Below are 25,000 nucleotides of genomic sequence, written 5' to 3'. Positions count from 1 at the left end.
TGACATCAACAGGACTTCTAAGTTGGGGTGAGGGGAAGTCTAAAGGGTAGTACGCAATTCAGAATGGTATAACATACACAGTATATGATTCATACACACACACACACACACACACACACACACACACACACACACACACACACACACACACACACACACACACACTTGCCAGTACTGAGATTTGTTCACGCTGCAGAGCTTACTGGACTAACTGGACAAAGGTGCTGATAACTGCACAGCTGAGGTAAAGTATTACAGGTGGCAGAAAGTCTGCCTTCAGTTTTTCCCTTACATCTTGCTAGTTCTTTCTGTCTTGCACTTCATATAGCATAATAGCTTTGCACTTCAACAGGTTATTGTATCAATAAGTGAAGCACACCTGGAAGCCATCAACAGTACTCGTTCCTCACAGTATTAGCCCCAGTACTTAGTAGTAATGACCACCCCTCCTGGCATGATTGAAGTGCAGTTTTCTGTGCTTTTACCCATTAATCTGGTGCACTTGTCCATTCTGAGGCACTGTTGCAACTACCTCATGTACACAGACAACCCTCTCCTCTAAACTCCAAACACTCAAACCTGTGAGAGTTACCCTTATATCACCAAATGTGGAAATATGCACTCTCCAGTGAATATTGCACTAGCTGGTCAAGAGGATAAAAGCAACACCTGTGCCACACCATGTGGAACACATAGCTTGCTACAACACTCATTATGACAGCCCTGACATACACTGAAAAAACACACACCCACCTTCACAGAGGAACTCAATGGACATTTACCCAAACAGCACAGACCAGAAAGACAGACACCCACTCAGACATCATGAGACAGCACATGCCAAAGGACACATATGTCACCTACACAGTGTGCCCCTCAACCTAAGCCCCTAAAGCTAACCACATTGCACAATACAGTAATCATGTGTGACTCAATACTGAGGCACATAGATGTCCCACTCACTAGGTTGATTTTGGGGGAGGTAACAGCCAGCTGTCTATCACATTCCAGCATCCAACACATGACACACCCAGTTAGGGCCCTCCCAAACAACTGCAAGTATCACTGCAAGTATCACTCTGTCATCATCCATGTGGGTGTGAATGACCTGGGACACACCTCCCTGGACTACATGAGAAGAGACATGGCTGAACTCTCAGGTGTGACAGTAGCCCAGAGCAGTATACTACCATCACCCAGAATGATGCTGCAGTACTATCAACAAATGGTTGACTGCAACACAACATTGGCTTACATGTTGTTTGTCATTCTCAGGGGATCCAGTAGGATAGCATGACTGACAGACCTCAATGCCTTGCCAGAGATTGCCTGCATCTGTCACCCCTGGGTTTCCAGGTACTGGATAAGTGTATTGCTACCCCTATAGTGCATTATAGGTCAATGTTCAAAATCAAATTAACACCATAACAGTTACACATGTATGCAATCTGAGGGTCATGCTGCTCAACAGTAGACATCTAACTGTCAAGATGCAGTCATTTAAAGCACTCCTCAAAGTGGAAGACATTGACATTTATGCTGTAATGGAGACCTGGTTCACAGCAGCAGACAGCAGCTCTGCACTAACAGCTGTCGGCCTCAAAACATGGACCACACCTCCACATGTGGTGGTGTCTCCATATTCATAATGGATATGCACACTTCCAGACTTGTATCCCAGCATAATGCATCTGAGATACTTCAGGTACAACTGACTTTGGGTAATAGTGCAATCCAGGTCATAGCCTGCTATGGGTTCTCATCTATGTCCCTAGACTGTCAATCCACATTCCTCAACACCCTGGCACCTATGAAGGTCCAACCCAACACTGACATAGTAGGAGACTTCAACTACCACTCCATCAACTGGGAAAAGTACTCAAGTACCAATACACTGGCCCAACACTTCCTGGAATTCATCAGTTCAAATGCCCTGGACCAGCTCATACTGACCCCCAGTAGAGGATGCAACAACCTTAACCTGTGTTGATTACTTACATATGGGACTGTTGCTCGACTACAGTTGTCAATCCCTACCTGGTCAGATTCAAACATAATGTAATTAAAATGGAACTCAACATCTAACCCATACCACCCACAAAGGTAACCACCTTGAAAAACGTCTCCAAACCTGACTTTGGAGTCATAGAAACAGGGGTTGATGACGTAACTGCACTCATGCCAATGGAAAATAGCTGCATGGCTGTCGAATCATACACATATGCACTGTACAAACATGTAAATGAATGCATGGTACTGGTACTAGCCATAGCCAATAGAATGAGACGTTGTCCTCCAAACACAGGGAAGCCAATGTGATGGTCCCCTGCAATTCCAAAAGTGTACAACAGATGGAGGACACTGTTGCAGAAAAAGGTGGTATCCCAAGACTGGGGAACCCCCTTACTAACATCAACCACAACTTGAGATCCCTCATGGAATCATCTACAGGCAGCTATGAAGGCAGAATTGCAGCAGACACTGACAACAATCACAACAGCCTTTGATATTTATTACAACAACCTCCGCAGCAATACCCACAAGCGCTGTGAGTTACTGAAAAATGCTAATGCCTCTCCAGAGACAACAGATATTGGCAACACATTCAGTGCCAGCATTACCCCTCTCTCCCCCCAAGGGAACAATCACAAAGGCAGATGAACGTTATGCACCCAGCATTACTGCAGGCCAGATTAGACAGGCAAGAATACAGCCTCCATGAGACCCAAACATATCCATGGCTGTCTTCTACATGACGTACAAAGAGTCCTGGCACCACATCTGTGTGCCCTGTTCAGTCACAGCCTCACTTCATTCTTTGTCCCTCCAAAATGGCACACTGATACAGTCATCCCTCTCCATAAAGGGGTGGCATCTACTGACCCTGGGGATTATTGGCCCATTAGCCTGACAAGTCTACTATGGACAGGTATGGACCGCATCATCAGGGACCTGACTGACCAAGATATAGGTGATCTTCTAACTCTGGACCTCACCCAGTTTGGCTTTGTGAATGCCAGATCATGCCTGCTCAACCTAGTTGACTTCTTTGAGTGAGTCACCAGGGCTGTGTATGAAAGTAAGGCAGTGCATACAGCCTACCTTGATCTGGCCAAGTCTTTTGATACCATTCCTCAGAAAGGAATTATTAATAAACCCACCAAACTAGGTATCAACCCCTATATCAGTGGGTAGGTTGCAAATTGGTTCATAGAACACACAGCGTGACAGTGGCAAAATCCAAGTCAGACTGTTAAGCAGTCACAAGTGGAGCTCCACATGGATCAGTACTGGGTGGTGTCCTGTCCAGGATCTACTTCTCAGGAGTCCAGCCCAACACAGAGGAGCTCTGGCTGACCAAGTTCACAAAGGACTTCAAGCTGGGAGCTATCATTAACTCCACAAATTATGCAGACATCCTACAGAAAGGCCTCATTGAGACTAATGAGTGGTGTGGAAACCATGGCCAGAAGCTTAACACCAAAAAATGTATCATCATCCCCTTTGGTAAAACACTCAGTTCCCAGTAAGTACCACATTGATGGGAGCCCAATGAACACTGTAGGCATTATAACAGATCTGGGGACACAGGTTGACAGCAACTTCTCCTTCAACCACCACATTTCCACTGTGGTCAGGAAGTCCTTCTATGTGGCACATTGCATTACCAAGGGATTTGCATACAGGAAGACAGAGGTAATGATCTATGTCTACTGTTCCCTCATTAGACCACTCATCAAGTATTCTGGCCCATTTGTCATGTACCTCAGTAGACACCTGCAACAACTGGAGAGGCCACAGAAGCACCTCCCAATGAGGTTCCTAAGCATTAAACACACGTCCTACACAGACAGACTCAGAAGACTCCAGCTATTCTCTGTGTCATATCACCTAGCTAGAGGCTATCTGTGCTTGACTTACAAAGCATGTCTGACCCAGCTGTTTTAGAAATGCTACACATAAAGACATCCCAATCCCTCCACACCACATACTGCAGAGATGTCTACCTCATTACCACCATCTCCACAACATGCTGGTGGGACAGGTCCCTCACCAAGAGACTGCACATGCTCTGGAATACACTTCCCATACATGTCATGCAGAGCACCTAGCTGACCCTGTTTCACAGAAAGCTTGATGACTGGATGGGTAATAGACAGTTCATCCCAAGGATCACTGCAGTGGCTCTACTTGATACAGGCACTGGGAAGTAACATCGGATGGCACAATGGCAGGGCCCTTCTATGGGCTTGGCTTGTAAAGGCTCCTGGGCCATTAGCCTATTACACACTTATGAACCTATAAGGGGAATGACATCAGCAGGACTGACTTATCAAAATATTTGTCCTCCAAACAGACACACTTACACACACCCACACACACACACACACACACACACACACACACACACACACACACACACACACACACACACACACACACACACTTGCCAGATGTGAGAGTAGAACCCCTACTTAACTAGTTATTTTCACTATAGTGTTACTCAGTTATCGCACATGTCACAGAGCTTATGTGGCTGAGGCCTGATGAAAGGGACTTCTAAGGTGACTGATATTTGCTGGACTGCTAAAGTAGGAAAGGGGAAGTATACTGATTTTGAATGGACCCAAAAGTTTTAACTTGTGAACCCACAAACACACACACTTTGACATTTGCCATGACTGAGATTAGAGCTCATCTAACTAGCTATTTGTACTATACACAGTTACTGCATGCACCGCAGACCTTATAGAGTTGAGATCTGATGGAAGGTACTTCTATGGTGGCAGACATCTTCAGGACTGATAATGTAGGGCAATGGGAAGTGCACTGGGTGGGGAAGGCCTGTTCATTCCTAGATCCTATTGACATTTCTACTGACATTTCTCTAAGTGTATGAACATGCCCAGTGTGACCTTCTATAGTACATATGGGACTTCATTCCAGGGATTGTTGTACTCCAGTCCGGTTTGTTTTGTGCTACAGCCATACCTCTCAACCTGTTGGTGCAGAATATCTGGAGATAGCCTATCAAAATAGGTGGACAATGGGCCATAAGGTGATTGTGACTATTTCTCTCAGTAATGTATGGGTTGCTATGGTTATAGGGCTTGTTTTAGCAGACATCTGACATATCTGCTGTTTGACACTGCCATGTATTGTTTCAGTATCTCGTGACATACCTCCTCAGATCATCACAGTGATTTACCAGAGGAATATAGGATTGATGATGCACACACCAAAATTATGGGCCAAATGCTACGCATTCTTGCACAATCCAGCCTCTTGAGAGGTGTGTCTATGAGAAATTGACTGCTGGAGCTGTTGAAACAGTCTAGCACCTTGTTGATATATTACAATGGTGGAATCTCCGGGCATTTCTGTTCTGGCCTGGTCTGATTTCCAGCCCACGGTTGGGTAATTTAAGTCAGAAAGGATCAGGGTGACAGCCAGACTCTGGATAGATTTGTAGTGGATAAGATATGGGGGGGGTGTCCTAGGTCAGATATGTTTGCCTATAGATACCAGTGCTTTGAATAGGGGTCTGCTCAAAGATTGACTGCACTTGGAGGGTCTTGTGTGTGTGTCAGACTTTTTGACCAGCCTGGAGGTGTGTGTTTGTCTGACATATATGTATTGCCCACCTCATTTTGCTTGGCTGGCCACATTTCGGGGTCAGGATGTTGCAAAGGATGAGTGATCAGGGAAGGCTGCATTACTCCCCATGGCTATGGGCCAGGGTTTTGTGGGTGCAGACATGTCCCCATTTTCCAGGGTTAGGATTGCCTGCAGTGAGTGCATTCCCATGTTTAGACTCCTAGCCCTGCCTGTCAACTATACAGAGTATCACAGAATGTCCACATTCATGACTCATATATCTTGTTAGTTATGCAAATGATGTAGGTTTTAAGGAAAAGTGTTTTGCAAGTCACTCAGGGTTGAAGACAGATATTACTGACATTTGACATTGCAGTTTCTGATTTCGTACCCATCAGACATTCTATGCTACTACAATCCTTCCATCAACTTTATTACATTATTAGAGCAGTATTTCAAAGGTGTCCTTCTCTTTGGACCATTTTCACCCCATTATTCATGGCATTGGCCAGATTTCTGGCTCTCTGACACTGGCAGGTTTTCTCCTAGCAGTTAGCAGCATGGCCTTTCTTTCCCTTTTTTAGACTGTGTTATGTTGGTGTTATGGACCCCATGACATTCCCTAACAGGGCACTGTGGGTGAGGCATGGGTATTTGCCACAGGCCTGTAAGTCAGGTGTGACAAATGCAGGCCATCTGTAGCAAGGTAGTGCATTCTGATGATCATATGTTCCCAGGCTGCCAGCAGTGGACAACCCTGGGATGGCACCATTAAGTTGACTGTGGGTGTTACTGACAATTACTTTCTGTTTGTGTTGAGCCATCACTCTAGTTGGCAGCTGGATGCTGTTTATGGCTAGGGACATGTTACCTCATTTCTATGGGACTATGGGGGGGGGGGGTGACACATCTGTACACAATACACATTTGAAGAGACTGTGTTGATATTTGCTTAACATTTTGGTCCTATTTAGCATAGTGGTGTGCCCTATCTTTGAGACTAGAGGCATAACAGTAGCAACCACAGGTCAGATTGTTCTGGCATAAACATTTGTAGTTTCAGACATTTGCCTTTCAAAACCATACTGCACCTGCCTGACCTGCTGTGATATCACTGTGTAAAAGTCTGTAGGTGGGGATTTCATGGATATCGCCATTTGGGGGCCTTTTCCAGGCATTTCTCTATGGTTTTCTACAGCTGATCTGATGGGTGAGGCTGGGAGTGGGTATGGGACCCCCACCTTGACATCCATGCATGTGACCTATGACCTCCCAGTTATTTGGCTCACCACATATACTGCAGTGGTATTTGTCATCTAGGGTGGTACTGCATTATGTGGGTATGGCAGTACTGGGAATACACTTCTTGCTGTCTCACAGAGCTGTCAATTGTCTGCTGCTATCCCAGTAAGCCACCCCATTCCCTTGCATGCTTGAATCAATACCATAGATATGCTATCAGAACATTCCACTTCATTCATTCATTTTGTTAAAGAGACTGACTTACTTTGTGCCTGAGGCTGTTGTGAGGATGGTGCTTGAGGGCTAACTATGTCGGATGCACACAGTACACTGCCTATACATGATAGCGTATAGGTGGTGTGTTGTTTGGCATCCATTTTACTGTGTGTGCAAGTCAGAGATAGAGAGATCAGTCTCTTGGGTCCTAAAGTGTCATTGTATGTGCTATATGTTACCTCTTTGCCAAGGACAGGGCATACTGGGCACGCCTCCATCTGCCTACAGGGGCAGGCTCAGGATGTTCCTCCTCTGAGTCCCTCTGTGCCTGTGGAGACATTGGCAATAGTGGGGGGCTGTGTGGCCCTTCCCCATTTTGTTCCTGCTGCATCTGTTTCCGCAGGATCATATTGTGTAGCATGGCACATACTATTAACTGTGGCTGGAGAGTACTGCAAGGCTCCACTGGATATGTCAAGGCAGCGGAACCGTGACTTCAGCATCCCAAACACATGCTCTATAATGATCTTGGTTTGTGTGTGTGCCTCATTATGGCATTCTTGTGTGGGTGTGTGTGCATTTCTGATGGGTGTCATCATCCACAGCTCCAACGCGTACCCAGCATCCCCTATCAGATGGCCATATGAGATGGCAAATGCCCAGTACAGCTGTGACAAATGCCAGATGTGGGAGTTGTGATAATTTTCAGGGCTGCCAGCACACACTTCCATGATAATGCCCTGGGAATCACACATGACCTGGTAGTTGATGGAGAAGTACCCCTTGCAGTTTAGGTAGACCCTACCCTGGTCACTGGGTGGTGCTTTGATGTGGATGTGCATGCAGTCTATGGCACCCAGTACCTCCAGGTATTCTGCTACATGGTGGAAAAGGCACATATTGCTGGTCCTCTCCTCATGGGTTCTGGTGAAGTAAATGTGCTCAGCGGCATGCAGTCACATGGTATCCAGGAACTGATGGAGTATCCTGAATGCAGATGCCTGTGAGACCCCCATGGTATCCTCAGTTGGTCTTTGGAAAGTACCTGTAGCTAGTATTCTTAAGGCTACACATACCTTGGTATCCACTAGGATGGGTTCCCCTCTGTTGGTCCTGGGTCTGAGACGAGGCCGGCACAGCTCCACAAGTTGCTGAAATATGTCCATGTCCACCCTGAAGCTCTCTACTATCCCCAGATCATGTAGCCCCTGGTAGGTTACCCTATGTCTGAACAGTCTTTTCCTCATCCTTGGTCTGAGTTGCTTGTCAGGATTATGCTCCTCACCAGTCTCAGTCTCTAGCACATACTGATAAATCAAAGCATCAGCAGCCCCTAACATGTTTTGTTAGTTTTGTCAGTTTAGAATTTGCCCGAATGTGTACATCAGTGGTGTAGAGTTTGTGGGAAAAAACAGACTGATAGGTGTTTGCATAGTTTATAGTAGTGTTCTGGGCTGCTGCCTGTGTAATTGGCTGATTCTGATAGATTCCACCTGCCAGTTATGGTAGTTATCCTTTCTGCTGTTTCCCCTTCCCATTTCCTCCCCATTTAAACCCTGATGCGTGCGCGCATTCCCAGTGCTCAAATGTAAACAGTTCTGCTATCCCTGTGTTTTTTTTAGGCCCGGTATATGCTGTGCACACCTGTTTAGCTAAAGTAAACAGTTTTAAGCAGAACTGGCCCTCTCTGTACATGAACATGCTCTGCATTTCATGGAATAAGAAAATACAGCCTCAGACATACCCCCTTCTTTAGCTGTGCTTAGCTAAGGGCAAACACGGACCACTGAGCTCCAATGTGCTTATAGCAAACATGACACAACCCCTTAATGAATCCCAGGGAATGTGTTATCTGATTCACAAGTGCAAATGTAATCCTGATCCAAAGTATAGCCAAAAATAAACAAAATGTTCAAAGTTCACATACGCAGAAAAGATTGTTATGCTCTCAATATCCTACAAAATAATTTTTATAGTTTGCCATGTACATACTGAAATGTTTCAGACTTTGTTCTGCTCATAAATCTGATAGTAACTCAGAATCATGTATATTCATTATAACCACATGGATTTAATCTCATGGGTTTAAAGAAATATGACAGCAGCAAGCACTGTAGTAGAGTTATGGCTGAAGCCTTGCATGCTTGCTAAATTAAATAACATGTTAGGCCCTGAATGTTGAACAAATTGCTCTACCAGCAGTAGCAATTAGACCATTTCTGAATGGATGCAGAGACATTGGATACCCTGTGTAGTTTGTGCAGGGTGATGCATACCTATGCAGGCACATGAGGCTCAGGGCTAGCCAATAATTATGTGTATAGGAAAAAAGTGGCAGTGAGCATCATGACTACAGGAACCTTTCACATGCCAGCACTAGATTTTACTGAGATCTTGCATGTATCTTCTAGTTAGATTCTACGGTCCTTTTTCAAGTGTGTAGAGCCTCTTGCACAAATCTACATCCGTATGCCACTGGTGTAAAATGAGCAGATATTCTGTTTATTTTCCCACTTACCAGGTATACTTGGTGCAATGGATGTCAGCCACAAATGTCAGGATAATGCACCTGCACATATAGACTGACATGGAAGCTGCTTCATAAAGTGTCAGGTTGTATATGACCTCAAATAGTCATTTCACAGATCTCTGTATACAAAATCCTAAATGGAAGTGCACTATTCTGCTACAGCCAGCTTCTCCGCAATGTCAGCTATTGTTTCAAACCATGATGTTTCATGCCTATGCAATCACTACAGACATCACAGTAGCTGGCATATAGTCAGGCACACCAGAAGGCCATTACAACACAGAACATATGTATGTGCATCAAAAATGGGGGTTTCAGAGCTTCAAGGACTCCTGAAGAACAGCTTGGCACTCTATGACAAAAGTCTGTCAGATCTTCCAGGTCTGTTACATATAACCCAACCTCATCACAGCTGCTCTTATACCTCTCTCACCTCCTGATGGCCTTTCATGACCACATACCTTTGGTATGAACCTAACCAGACATATCTAACAACTGGAATGTCCACAGAGGTACCTCACTAAAAGAATACTTGGCATAAGTAACATGTCCTTTGCAGACCACCTCAAAGCCCTGTCCTGTATTCTGTCTCCTACAGGCTGTTCAGGTGAGATATATACCTGGCATACAAACCATTGTCAAACTCCACTCTGTTGGACTTTCTGCATATCCGAAAAAAGAAACAGCACCAAAATGACCCATTCTAAAGACATAAACCTTGCCTGTGATATAAATAAGACCAGCTGGAGAGACAGTTGTGTATTCCAAAGACTACCCCATCTCTGGTATTGGCTCCCCATATATGTGAAACAGAGTTCCTCCCTAACCCAATTTAAGTGTAACTTGGACAACTGGATGGGGAACAGAAAATTCATCCGTGGTTTGGCATCTGTCTCTCTAATAGACAGAGACAGCCTGTAAGTGGTTCATCTCCCAGGCTTCTGCTTGTAATTTTGTCATCTCCCAAACCTCTGCTTACATTTATCAAGGGTACCAGAACTTGTCTTAGATTTGGGATGCATGGCTAGGTTTAAAAAGGCCCCTGTGGTCATTAGCCTAGTAAACACCTATGAACAAGCCCTATACAATTACATGCCAGCAGAACCAGGCACAGCAAATGTGTGCTGCAGTGATATTTTAGATAGTATGTATACATTCTCCTGTTCGCCAAAAGACATACTGTATGCAGATGTGTAACATTTGCAGCAATAATGATAGATCATTGAAACATAATATGAAAGGAATTTGAACTGCCATTTTACAGCATCCTATTCAATAGACAGATACATACATTAGGTGAATCCCAGATGCATATTATGGAAGGGCAGATCCTCATTTTATTTTTATACTTTGATTGTTAGGTTAGTTCCACAAGACTAGCAGTCTCTTTTCAAGGGACATTGAGGTGGTATGTATACTACTAGGGAAAATTTGGCCAGGGCATCGGGGAACTTCCACTACTCTTTTCAATAGGTGCTGTGTGATTTTTTACATCTACCTGAACTACCACTAACTCAAGCAGATGGGGCCTCGGTTTAATGTCTCATCCAAAGGATGGCACACTCAAGAATGCAGAATCCCCCTTATGCTGCACTGTAGTGTCAGCAATCAACCCACCTGGCCTTCCACACCAAAGGTGAGTATGTTACCTGTTGCACCATTGACACTGTTGTACATATCTGATACCCATAACCCAATGTCAGAAGAGTTTGTATGACACTAGAAGCACCTGCCTGCTGTTAAGTGACCTGTTGCCTGTGACATCCCCATTCCCTCTGGCTTGGTGAAATATGGGGATTGATCTGCTACATGGTCTGTTTGGAGTTTCATCAGAAGGTAAACACAGCCAAGGTGATGAGTTACACAGAAAAGGTGGTCTGCCATAAGGATGCAACGTGTACCTGGTACGTGTTGACTGGACTGGAAGTCATTGATGGAACCTGCATTATAATTCTACCAAAGAGACCTCTGCGAGGTGTGAAACAAAGGCTGTTGCTATAGCAGCATGGTAGACTGGGCCTGCACCAGCTCATGAGTAGCAAGAGATCAATGCTGAGACTCCCTGCAAATTCTATAAAGATTTATGTTGTACTTACACAACTGCTGGACATGAATAACTTCATGGCAGGCTCTGTCTGCATTCTGTTGTTATACCTGCATACTGTAGTCATGGGTCATTCACTTTGAAGTATGTCATACCATTAAGACAAAGCCTACTTTTTTAGCAGACATACCTTCTTTTCCTTTCTTTTTTAAGGAAAGAAATGTATTATATTTTCAACAAGGCTGAGTTTTCTAGGCTTGATAACTTTCAGTTAGCACAGAGGATTAAGCTTCAGGATTGTTAATAATCTGCTTCCAGTAGACATGAGTACAGGATTTGATTCCGATTACCTCCATTTACCAAATGCACGAGTCTGAACAAATGACTTAACCGGAGAGTGCTTCTGAGGTTGCCTCTGAAAAGGGATGGTTTTGCCAAGTAGGCCTATGTGATTAACAAATTAATAAAATAAAAAAAAAATCTAAAATGTGCATTTTAGTAGTTTGCATAAAACTCGGGCATCTAGATTGATTAATTCTGAGAGAATGAAGGAAGTGCTTATATTAAAAGGCGCATTTTCCTTTCGAAATATTAGTTAATGAGGTCTACATATGAAAATCTGAATTTCTAAAATTATTTTCTCCTTGACTGTTATCAAGAAAAGAATGTTTTCGATTCAAAGATGGCTGCCGTTCAGTGAACACTGCTGAACTGCATCTCTCCATTTAACCTGAGGAAATCAAAACCCTGAGTGGATACTACAAAGTTTTCAACATCAAAACTTTGATAAACTTACTCTAACTACACTTATTTATCCTGGATTGAGAAGAAAAACCGGAAAAAGGAATATATTTCATTGGATTACAACAGATTAGCTAGCTCTGCAGAGAGGAATACACAAAGGAACCGTGTTGCTTTTTATATTGCAACTTTTTATGTTCCAATAAGATGTCAAAAGAAGACAAAAGCATGGATATAACTATGACTAAAACAAAATTATCGGAATTGCAATCACCAGAAAAAGATGTGACTACTAAACGACAAAAAATTACTAAAGCACAGGAACAACAGAAACTAGGGACTAAAACTAATGCTGATCAAGCTTTAAATATGGAGGATATCAAAACTGCACTTCTGCCTATACAAGAAGCTTTAAAAGAACTGACTTGTCAAATACAATCATTTGGAATTTCATGTACTCAGTTGCTGGAAATAATGGATAAGACGGAGGCTCGAATTTCTGATACTAAGGACAAATTAGTTTTACTGGAAAAAAAAACTAATCTGCATGATGTGGATATACAGGCTATACAAAGTAAGCTTACAGACCTAGAAGCAAGATCCAGGAGAAACAATATCATTGTCAGAGGGATTCCTGAACCCATTCAGTATAATGAACTGATTCCATCCATACTACAGATATTTGCAGTGCTTTTAAATGATTCTGATACTGTGAAACAAATCATCGTGGAAAGAGCACACAGAGCTTTGAGAGAGGTACAAGCATCTAATTTTCCTAGACCTGTGTATGTTAAACTGCTTAATTATCAAGATGTAAATAGAATACTTATTAATGCAAAACAAGGTGGAGGCTATATTATGTGGAAAAACAATAAAATATCTCTGACACAGGATCTACCTATACAAATCAGACAGGCTAGACAGTCTCTGTCCCCTTACTGCAAATTTCTTATTGACAAACAAATGAAGTTTCAAATGAAATATCCTAATATGCTTATATTCACAGTGGATGGGGCTAAACATTCTGTTTCCACCAAAAATGAGGCAAGAAATCTGTTTCTTAAAATTTTCAAGGCTTTACATGCAGCAGAGACTTGAATTGAACTTTTGCTGGGACTAGCATGCTGTTATGTTTACTGTGCTTCGAGGACTGGGTAATCTTTTGTTTGCATTTGTGAAGCTTAGGCCTATTCCTGAGCAATAAAACTGTTTGCTTTTCCTTATCTTGATCTCCTGCACTTGTTTCATGACATTTTATGGCTTCTATGAACTGTTTTCAATGAGGAGGAAGACAGGAAGTGCTTAAAATGCTGTTGAGGGTGTAGATTTCGTTGTGGCACTTCCGGGAGTCTGTCTGCAAAAGTGCCCCCCCCCCCCCCCCGTCACGAGCATTTTACAGGACTTCCTGGTTTGGAAAACCAAAGAGAACTGTTTTAAACACTCTCTTGCTTATTTAACATTAAATAACATTGTTCTATAGTAATTTAAGCACAAAGGAACTTGTTAGGAACTTAATTTATTAACTTTCAGTCAACATTTTGTAGTTATATTATTTAGAGAGGGTGCAGGGATTTAGCAATGTTTATTTAACCTGTCAGCATAGTTTTTAATGTTTTGTGTTATTTTCATTATTTTATTTAGTTAGAAGCTTGCTTTATTATGAAACTAGTATAAGGTGAATGTATAACAAAGGATATTAATAAATTTGCTGTATATTTGCTTTAATATAGGGTTATATATTAGTATCTGTTTCTTTGATCTCAGCACTTGTTCAGAAAAAAAAAAAATTCATCTGCTTTTAATGTACTTGTGTTTCTACCTACTTTATTTTACTTTTGCATCATCTTAAAAGTACTCAATTGTATTTATCACTGCTTGGTGTAACTCATTCTAAGCCTTTTGGTTTAAACACTTAGGCTTCGGACCAGTTGTTTTGCACTGAGAGGGTTTGTGGTCTGCACTGTAGTGACAGAACGGGTAGCTTACATCCTTCTAGGTTGGGAACTGCTGATTGAGGGCTCAGTGTCTGTTATTCTAAAAGTGTATTAATTCTGGTTTAAGAACTTGGGCTTTCAGGCCAGTTATTTTACATTAAGAGGGTTCGTGGTCTGCACTCTTGTGGGAGGAGAGGCTGGACTCTGCCCTTCTGAGCAGGGAATTTCTGTTTAAAGGCTTATAGTGCATGCATATCTGAACTGCTTCTTACTGAAGTTGGTGCGCCTTGTTTGCTGTAGCATAGACTGGATTCGGGCCTGCTGGATCTAGCTTTGTTTGTGTAACTTGAGCACTAATCCAGGCATTCTCTAAAGTATTCAGTTGTATTTATTACTGCTTGGTAGTAACTTGATTAAAGTGTAGCTATCATTCTAAGTCTTTTGGATTAAGCACTTGGGCTTTAGACTAGTTGTTTTACATTAGGAAGGTTTGTGGCATGCACTGTGGTGGCAGGACAGGTAGCTTTCATCCTTCTAAGTTGGGAACTGCTGATTGAGAGCCCAGTGTCTGTTATTCTTAAAGTGTATTAGTTCTGGTTTAAGCACTTGGGCTTCAGGCCAGTTATTTTACATTAAGAAGGTTCGTGGTCTGCACTCTTGTGGGAGAAGAGGCTGGACTCTGCCCTTCTGAGCTGGGAATTTCTGGTTAAAGGTTTATAGTGCCTGAATATTTGAACTGTATCTTACTGAAATTGGTACACCTTGTTTGTTGTAGCATAGACTAGTTCCAGGCCTGCTGAATTTAGCTTTGTTTATATGCTTGTTGTTTGTTTGCTTGTTATTTCCCCTGGAATGCTAATTCCACCTAATCTGTGACTTCTCAGCTTCTGTGGATCACTAGTGATATCTGCATTGCTTACTGTACTTATTTCCTTGTTTCACTTGAAAGAAAGTTACTGTTTGTCATTTTTGCATTTAAGTTACCTGTAACACATTGCACTTAAGTTACCTGGCACTTGCTCGCTAAAGCAATTATATAAGTCAGCACTAAAAATTAAAAGCACTACACCCTCACTCCCCACTGGCCCTTGTTTTCAATTATTAAGGAATTCCCAATATTATTCTAGCATGTCCAAAGGTCAGTTGTCAATCTCCTCTCCGGTCCAGCTGGTGAATCTGGGAATCTTGAGGCAATGTTACAACTGCCTCATGTACACAGACAACCCTCTGCTCCTCCCAACAAATTCCAACACATGTGAGAGATGCAACCATATAGCCAAACTGGAGGCTAAGCTCTCTCAACTCAGTACTGGCATAACCAGTCAGGAGGAGAAGGAAACCACACTCACTACAATTCCCGTCTCACACAGACCTACCACGACAGCAAACCAAACACATAATTACACAAAAACATACTTGGAGGCTCTAAATAAAGATCTGCCTAAGCAGCAGAGACCTCCAAAGCAGACACCCAAGCAACCACTACCCCAAAACAAAACACATGCAACACATATCTCACAAAGCCAGTGTGCCGAACAGTCACAGCCCTTAAGACTAAACAACACACCTGATACACTTGTAATAGGTGACTCTATCGTCAGGCACACTGACGTCCCGCTCACCAGGCTGAACAATGAGAGGGTCATGGTGAGCAGCCTGTCGGGCGCTAGGATCCGCCACATAACACAAGCACTCAGGTCACTCCAAGGCAAGTACAAATATGACTCAGTCATTGTCCATGCTGGTGTGAATGACCTGTGACATACCTCCCTGGACTACATGAAAAGAGACATAAAGGAGCTCTCTGAGCATGTAGACCAGGCCGGTATGACCCTGACCTTGAGTAGCATCTTACCCTCACCAAGAATGATGCCACAATATGAAGAAAAGATGATCAATTTCAACAATTGGCTTAAGTACTGGTGTCATTCAAAGGGGATCCAATGCCTGTCAGCTTGGGATGATATGCTCGACAAGCCACGATGCTTCACTAGGGACGGCTTGCACCTGTCACCCCTGGGCTTTTGGATATTGGCAAAGGCTCTTGCTACCCCCATAGTGCCTTTTTTAGACAAGGCTCAAAAGACAAACCCACCTCCATAGGTATCACAAGGGATAAAAAACTAAGAGTAATGCTACTCAATGCCAGAAGTCTAAACCTCAAGATGCACGCATTCGAAACTCTCCTTAGCATGGAGAACATCGATATCTGTGCAGTAACAGAAACCTGGTTCATGGCTGCCGAGAGCACCCCAGTACTCCCAGGTTATACCTCATACCATGCTTTTCGGCTCCAAAACTTGGACCGAACCACAAAAGGAGGGGGAGTATCGATATTCATCAAAGATACCCACACCTCCAGGTTGGTGGCAAAGCACAAAGCATCAGAGACTATCCATGTGCAACTAACAGTGGGTAAAACTGCCTTCCAGTTTAAAGCCTACTACAGACCACCCTCCCAAACCCAGGAACCCCACTCGGCCTTTCTGAGAACACTGGAAAATATGAAGGCCTCTCCAAACACCATTATATTGGGCGACTTCAACTACCCAAACATAGACTGGGAGCATTACTTTAGCTCCAACACCCTAGCCCAAAGGTTCCTAGAATTTATAAACTCAAATGCTATGGAACAACTTGTTACCACTCCCACAAGAGGGGAAAACATACTGGACCTGATCATCACCAACATGGGGACTCTATGCTCCAGACCAGAAGTGTATCCCTCACTGGTAAGATCAGACCATAAACTAATCTCACTGGATATTCACATCCCGACCCCACCCCCTGCCCAGAAAACCACAGTGAAAAACTTCTCTAAAGCAAATTTCACACTCCTCAAAACTGAGGTGGAATCCTTCAAAGCCCCCGGGCCTGTGGAAAATACGGCCCAGACCATCGAATCCTTTATAAACGCATTCTATGAACACCTTCAGGAATGCATGGATCATGCGATCCCAAATAAAACCAAGACCCAATCCTCCAAAGGCAGACGTCTTGTCTGGTGGACCCCAGCCATAAACAAACTATACAATAGAAGGAGGAAGCTACTAAATGATAGAGCAAAATCCCAAAAAGGGAAGGCATCACTGATCAGTATTATCAAAAAAGTACGGGCACTCATAAAATTGTCTAAGGCCAGCTTCGAGAGAAAAATTGCACAGGACACTAAGGATAATCACAAGGCTTTCTTTAGTTATGTTAGGAACCTGGGTGGTAATTCCCAGATATGCTCAGAATTAGTCCAAAATGACAAAAAATACACTGAACCCACAGACATTGCCAACATCCTAGCTGACAGGTTCAGCGCAAACTTCTCCCCCCCTCCCCACCAAAAGGGCAAATATATATCCCAGCAGAGTGCTGCCCCCCTGACATCTCAGATGCTCAGGTAAGAGCCACCCTCTCCAAAGCAAAAAACACAGCATCAATGGGACCAGACGGTGTCCCGGGCTGTGTCCTACATGAACTCCAAGAAGAGCTAAACCCAAACATAAAACTACTGTTCAATCTCAGCCTTACTACAGGATATGTGCCCAAAGAGTGGCGTACAGCAACAGTGGTCCCTCTCCATAAAGGTGGTGCCTCAACGGATCCTGGAAACTATCGCCCCATAAGCCTGACTAGCTTGGTCTGCAAAGCTATGGAAAGGATCATTATGGACCTCATAAATAAAGATATTGGGGACCTACAGACACTGGATCCTACCCAGTTCGGCTTTGTTAAGGGCAGATCCTGCCTCTTAAACCTGGTTGATTTCTTTGAAACAGTCACCAAGGCCATTGACGAGGGGAAGGTGGTCCACACAGCCTACCTGGACCTCGCAAAAGCCTTCGATACAATACCCCACTCGGGCATTATAGATAAGCTCACCAGCTTAAATATAAACCCCTATGTCACTAGATGGATTGCAAACTGGCTCAAGGACAGAACCCACATGGTTAGAATTGCTGGAGCCATGTTAGACTCCAAACTAGTTACAAGTGGTGTCCCACAAGGCTCAGCCCTGGGACCTCTCTTGTTCAGTATATATTTCTCGGAGGTACAGGCCAACACAGAAGGACTGTGGCTGACCAAGTTCGCAGATGACTGCAAACTGGGTGCCATAATCGACTCTCCAGCCGACACAAACATCCTCCAAAAGGGCCTCATAAAAACAGACAACTGGTGCCAGAGCCATGGCCTCAAGCTAAATGCCAAAAAGTGTATAGTCATCCCCTTTGGCAAAAACAAAGTGCCCACAAATTACCACATAGGTGGTAATCCATTAAGTACAGAAGAAGTAATTAGGGACCTGGGGACCCAAGTTGATAGCAATCTCTCATTTGACAACCACGTGGCCAAAGTGGTTAGAAAAACATTTTATATAGCCCACCTAATCATGAAGGGATTCACATCTATATCAGGGGAGGTCATCGTGCCTCTTTACTCATCCCTCATCAGGCCCATAATTGAGTACAATGCCCCTTTTGGGATGTACCTTACAAGACACCTGCAGCAACTGGAAAGACCCCAAAAGTACCTCACCAAGAGGATCAAAGGGCTCAAACAGATGCCATATGCTGCCTGGTTAAAGAAACTCCAGCTCTACTCAGTGGCATACCACCTGTTCAGAGGCAATCTGTGCCTGACGTATAAAGCCATGTCCAACCCGGAATTAATGGACATGCTGCACCTCAGAAAATCCAAATCCCATCAAGCTACGCGCTCGAGAGACTTGAACCTCAGCACTGAAATAAATAGGACATGCTGGAGGGACAGATTCATAACCCAGAGGCTCCCTTCACTCTGAAATAAAATCCCAGTCCAGGTTAGGCACAGTCCCTCACTGACTCTCTTCAAGAGGAATCTTGATGAGTGGATGGGAGATTGTAGGTGTCACTGTTAGACAGAGGCACAGTATACTAACCTCGAAAAAGGGCATAGCAAAATAAATTTAAAATGGGTGGCGAAAGCCAAACACATTCTGGCTAGGCTTATAAATGCCCTAGGGCAGATAGCCTAGTATGAACCTATGTTTTTTTTTTTTTTTTTCTTTCTCTTCTCTCTTTTAATGCATGTGGTTTATGTATAGATAGCTAATCCCACTGCAGTGAAAGTGCATTATTATAGTGAAAGTGCATTATTATAACCTACTGAAAATGCATTATTTTTTTTTACTTTATTCTTTTTACATGTACTACTGTTACATTTTTAATTTGATTTGTTTAAATAGTAATTAACCAAAGAGATGTAGTTTATGGCAGTGTTTGTTAGGGAATGTTTAGTTTAGGCTTTGTCATAGTGAAGTTAGGTTTTATAGGTCTTAATTGTGATACATGTGTGAAATTTTACATTGTGGTGTTTGTATATCTGTTGTTTCTTTTAAACCCTTTGTCATTTTATATTATACAGGACCTATTCATCTCCTGGTCTGGGGTTAGAGTGGGTATGCACTGGTTGAGGACGGGATATAAGGATTGCTTCCAGATTATGTATGGTTTTGAATTTACTGTTTTTTGTTTTTTCCATGCTCTCTCTCCAAAACTTTCATCTTACAGTGAATCTTTGAAATGTGCGAAGTAGATTCATGGAACGTTAAAGGGCTCCAGAACTTGAAGAAGAGGAAACTGGTGTTACATGTATTGTTGCAGGCTAAGGCATGGTTTATCCTACTCCAAGAAATGCATTTAATGAATGATCAATGGGGTGATGTTAAAAGAAATGGATTAGAGAAGTAGTAGTATCTGAAGGTAAGTCAAATAGTGCTGGGGTAGCCATAATTATTAAAGATCAATACAAGGAAAAGATATTAGATTCTAATACAGATAAAAATGGACGGTGGTGCTGTTATTCTTTCGTCTACCTTATTTGATAAACCTATTTTACATTTAAATATATATGCTCCCTGTAATGACCAACAACTATTTATAGCATCACTATATTCAATTTTAACACAATTTGATAGATATTATGTAATTGTTGGAGGTGATTGGAATACCTACCAGAATCCGAAGTTGGATAGATCTTGTCCATAAAGAGCATTTAACAAGCATGCTCTATTAGCACTGAATGATCTTAAAGAAGACTTTCAATTATATGATCCATTTCATTATCTGAATAACGATAATAGTACAAGCAATTTTACCTTTTATTCCCCATGTCATAAAATGTGGTCCAAAATTGATTTCTTCCTGATTTCAAGAGTATTGATCAATCTAGAACCTACAGTTATGGTACATGCCGTTATATATGAGACCATTCTAAAATTTCGTTGAGTTTTACTAAGGGGGTAAAAGATACTTTGAGACAAAGAGGTTATAATTGGTCTCTTAATCCAAATCTATTGAATAAGGAGAATATAATACTGGAAATTACAAAGTATCTGAAAGACTTATTGATTGGTTTAGGGAAACAACAATTTGCCCCAGATATTGAATGGGCAACAGTTAAAGCTCAAATAAGAGGGACACTTTTGCAAAAAGCATCTTATTATAAAAAGATATTAAACAAAGATATTCAAACTTTAGAAATAAAAATTAAATTACTTGATCAAGAACTGATTAGAGATTTTAATGAGCAAACAGAGAAGGAACTGATTAAATGTCAAAAGGATCTCTTTTTACTTCAGCATAGTAGATTAACATTTTAAGAGTACAAGATGTTAGTGAGGTATGCCAGTCATGTTCAAACACCATCAAGAGCATTAGCTAGGATCATTAATCAAACAAAACCAATCGTGCAGATTTCGGAAATACAATTTAATAATAAAATATATTCTAAAACTGAGGAGGTTCTTAATATCTTTGAGAAAATATACACTAATATTTATGCTGGACAAAAGGATATGACCCCTAACAGGAATTATGAACAATTTCTACAGTCAATTAAGTTTCCAACAATAGGAGGGGACATTCAAAATGACTTGGTTAAACCGATATCTGAAGAAGAAATAGTATATGTAATTCAGCATATGAAATCACATAAATCACCAGGTCCTGATGGCTTGACAGTGGAATTTTAAAAAAATTTGCAGATATTTTCGGTAAGATACTTTCAGTTGTGTTTAACTACATAATTAGGAATAAAATTAATGATCCACACCTTAACACCTCAAAAACTATTTTTATACATAAAGCCAATTCAGATCCTCAAAATCCGGATAATTATAGACCAATATCATTAATAAATGTAGACATGAAAATTCTAACCTCTATTATAGCATCTAGACTGAAGAGAACCATGACTCATATCATTTCTAAAGAACAGACTGGTTTTATGGCAGGTAGACAAACCAGTGATAATACACTCACACTACATACTATGTTAGAGCATGCTAAGCAAAATAATTTAAATATTTATGCCCTTATAATTGATGCCCAGAAAGTCTTTGATAGGGTTGATACAAATTTCTTGTTTGATCTTTTACCGTATTTTAATATATCACATGACTTTGTCCAAATGTTACAAATATTATATAGTAATCCCTATACTACATTGTATATTAATAAAAACTTCTCTAAAAGAATACAGATTAAGACTGGAACACGCCAGGGTTGCCCTTTGTCCCCTTTATTATTTAATATCTATCTTGAACCATTGTTTTTATATATTAAACAAAATGTTTATCATAATGTCCCAATAATTTATGGAACTAAAATATTAATGGCAGCTTTTGCTGACAATCTTAGCATTTATTGTGCATCTCCATTATCAGATACTGAAAAAATATTGAAGGCTGTTAATGAGTTCTCAAAAGTGTCTAATTATAAAATTAACTTAAAAAAAAACAATATCTTCCCTTTAAAGACACCTAAACCCTTTTCGTTATTGCCCTTAGTGGGACAGGTATCATTTAAAGAAAATATTAAATATCTAGGTATTGAGTTCTCTACTGATAATAAAGACTTTTATAATAATAATATTAAAGCAATCCGGGAACAAATAATTTCTGATTTTGGGAGATGGAAAAATTTACGACTGCCAATATTAGCAAAAGTTTCAATTATCAAAATGAACATATTACCACAATTACTGTATATTTTTAGGTCAGCCAATTTATTACTTTCGAAGTCGTTTTTTAAATGGATTCATAAAGAATTGGCTGAATTCATTTGGGAACCAAAGAAAACCAGGATATCTTATGATAAATTAATGACCCCAAAAAATAGAGGAGGACTGGAATTACCTAATTTTGAAATGTATTATTTAGTTGTAAATTCTAATAGAATTTTAAGAATTGCCAATTATGATATAAATAATACTAAGTGGACACCACCTTGGGTAGTTCTGAATTATAAATATATTCTAAAGTTAAATATCAATCCTAAAGCAATACTTATTTTAGGTAAGGATACATTGAAATTCTATGGGGTTATTGAACACATCAAAACGAACATACTCTCTTTACATAATTTATTTCATTTATTAGATTTGGTTCAACATATGATGGTTTTTCAACCCTTTCATAAGAATCCTAATTTAAAATTTAATAATCAACTAATTGATCTCAACAAGTTTCCATTGATAGTTAATCTAACTTTGATTGATATATATAAACATCTTGACAGTTCGGCCAACCAAATAAGACAAGAACTTAACTTACCTAAAAATTATCTGGTTATTCTGAGGCAAATTAGAGAACTCACTATAAGCTATTTTAAAAGTTTTAAATCGGAAGAAGAGGCTATTAATAGATGTTCTTTGTTGTGGCAAGCTCTCCAACAGGATCTTAAATATATCACGACAGCAAATCAATTAATTAAAGAATTTAAATTTCATGATAAAATTTTGTTATCAAACTACTGGGAAGAGAAAATCTTACTGACAGATAGAAGTAATATGTTAAAAGCAATTGACTTGACCATCAAATCTACTTCTCTTCAAAAATGAATATATACCCAGTTGATGATTTGGAACAATGCATATTATACACGTCTTACCCTGAAAATTCACCAACTTTTCCATACTGTAAGAATCAACCAGCTGATCTTCTTCATATGTTCTGGAGTTGTAAATGTATTTTCAAACTTTGGAATTCCGTTAAGATCCAACTTCAAAAGGTGGGTTACCAGAGTACAACGTTATCATGGAAATTTATGATTCTGCATATTCCCCTGAGAGAGATCCCTAAATCACAAATTATTATATATATTAATATTTTTCTATTAATGAAGCTTTATATAGCTTCAAATTGGTTAGACCCATCTAAAACTTCATGGCAGAACTTTAGAGTTCTAGCGACAAAACATATATTGGCTCATAAATTACTATTAAACCCACAAAATAAAAATGTTAATAATCCAAAAATTTGGGAACAGATTTTTAATATTATACTAGTATAGTATTTTCAACTTGGAAATATTAATAATTATTTATGTGTGTGGAGAGAATTTAGTAATCAACTGTCTATTACTTGCATTTATTCTTATGCTTTTTTATATTTAACTGTATTACATGGAAGCATTCTTGTAAATATTGTATATAGAGTGTGGTTATTAGTGATATTAGTTAATGCTTGATTTGTGGATATATGTTATTTTTGTTCTTATTTATGTTTGAAAATAATATAACAATAAAGACTTATTATGGAAAAAAAAAGAAAAGAATGTTTTCAGAAATCTGCTTAGGAAACACCAGCAGAGATGTGTAGTTTCGTATTATATTTCAGACCTTGTTAAAAATATGTGATAACCCACAATGGGGAGCCATTCAAGCCTATCTACACAGCAGTAGTGCTATTCCCTGGAATGGGAGGCAAACAAAACTTACATTTTCAGCTATTAACTGTTTGGAGATTAGCTAAATCAATGGCAATATATGAGAGTGTATATTCCAATATCGCAACTAAGACCTCTTCCATTAGGACTACTTCAACTGCATTGTGGATAGATTTGAAATATGCATTATGAAGTTGGGCTTTCCCTTTTCCTTGAACTACTTTCAAATGGGGATTGAAAGAAAGAAAAGCATCAAACAAACCCCTTAATTATTTCAATTAGAGCTTTATTGCACCTGATGTAGAATATGTCATTACTCCAGAAAACATTGGTTTCACAGGATCATAGAATCACAAAACGTACAAGACAACTGAGCCATTAGTCAATCTCTACCTTGCCAGTACCTACCCTTAGACCCTCCCTCTCTTCTCAAGGATAGTCAAGCCAGGCATATGAGGAATCAATTTATAATTAATATGCAGTTTTTCAGCTCATATTTCTTGGAGGGAGAGAGAGTTTTTTTTTTCCAGAGAATGGGTAAGTGCTGCACAACAAAGCTATCACTCTTCCTTGTCTTATTTATTTTCTGCAATAGATCTAGACCTCTGGTCCTGGTGTTAGCTGGACAGTGATTTATTGTTGTATAACAGTTTTTGTATTGTTGGATTCCTTATCACCCTTATATCCTTATAAGCAAAGCACAAGTCTCCCCCTAAGGAGTCTATATGAAACTGAGCATAGGAACAAAGTTTTCAGTTTTTATATATCTGTATCTATTTATCTATCTATACGCACACATGAACACAACATACAGATAAATATATATATATATATATATATATATATATATATATATATATATATACACACACACATACACACACACACACACACACACACATGATATATATATATATATATATATATATATATATATATATATATATATATATATATATATATATATATATATATATATATATGCACATACATTATG

This window comes from Protopterus annectens, chromosome 4.part1 (assembly GCF_019279795.1).
Source record: "Protopterus annectens isolate FY-2018-M chromosome 4.part1, PAN1.0, whole genome shotgun sequence".
Classification (NCBI taxonomy): Eukaryota; Metazoa; Chordata; order Ceratodontiformes; family Protopteridae; genus Protopterus; species Protopterus annectens.
Note: the sequence above shows the minus strand (reverse complement) of the source record.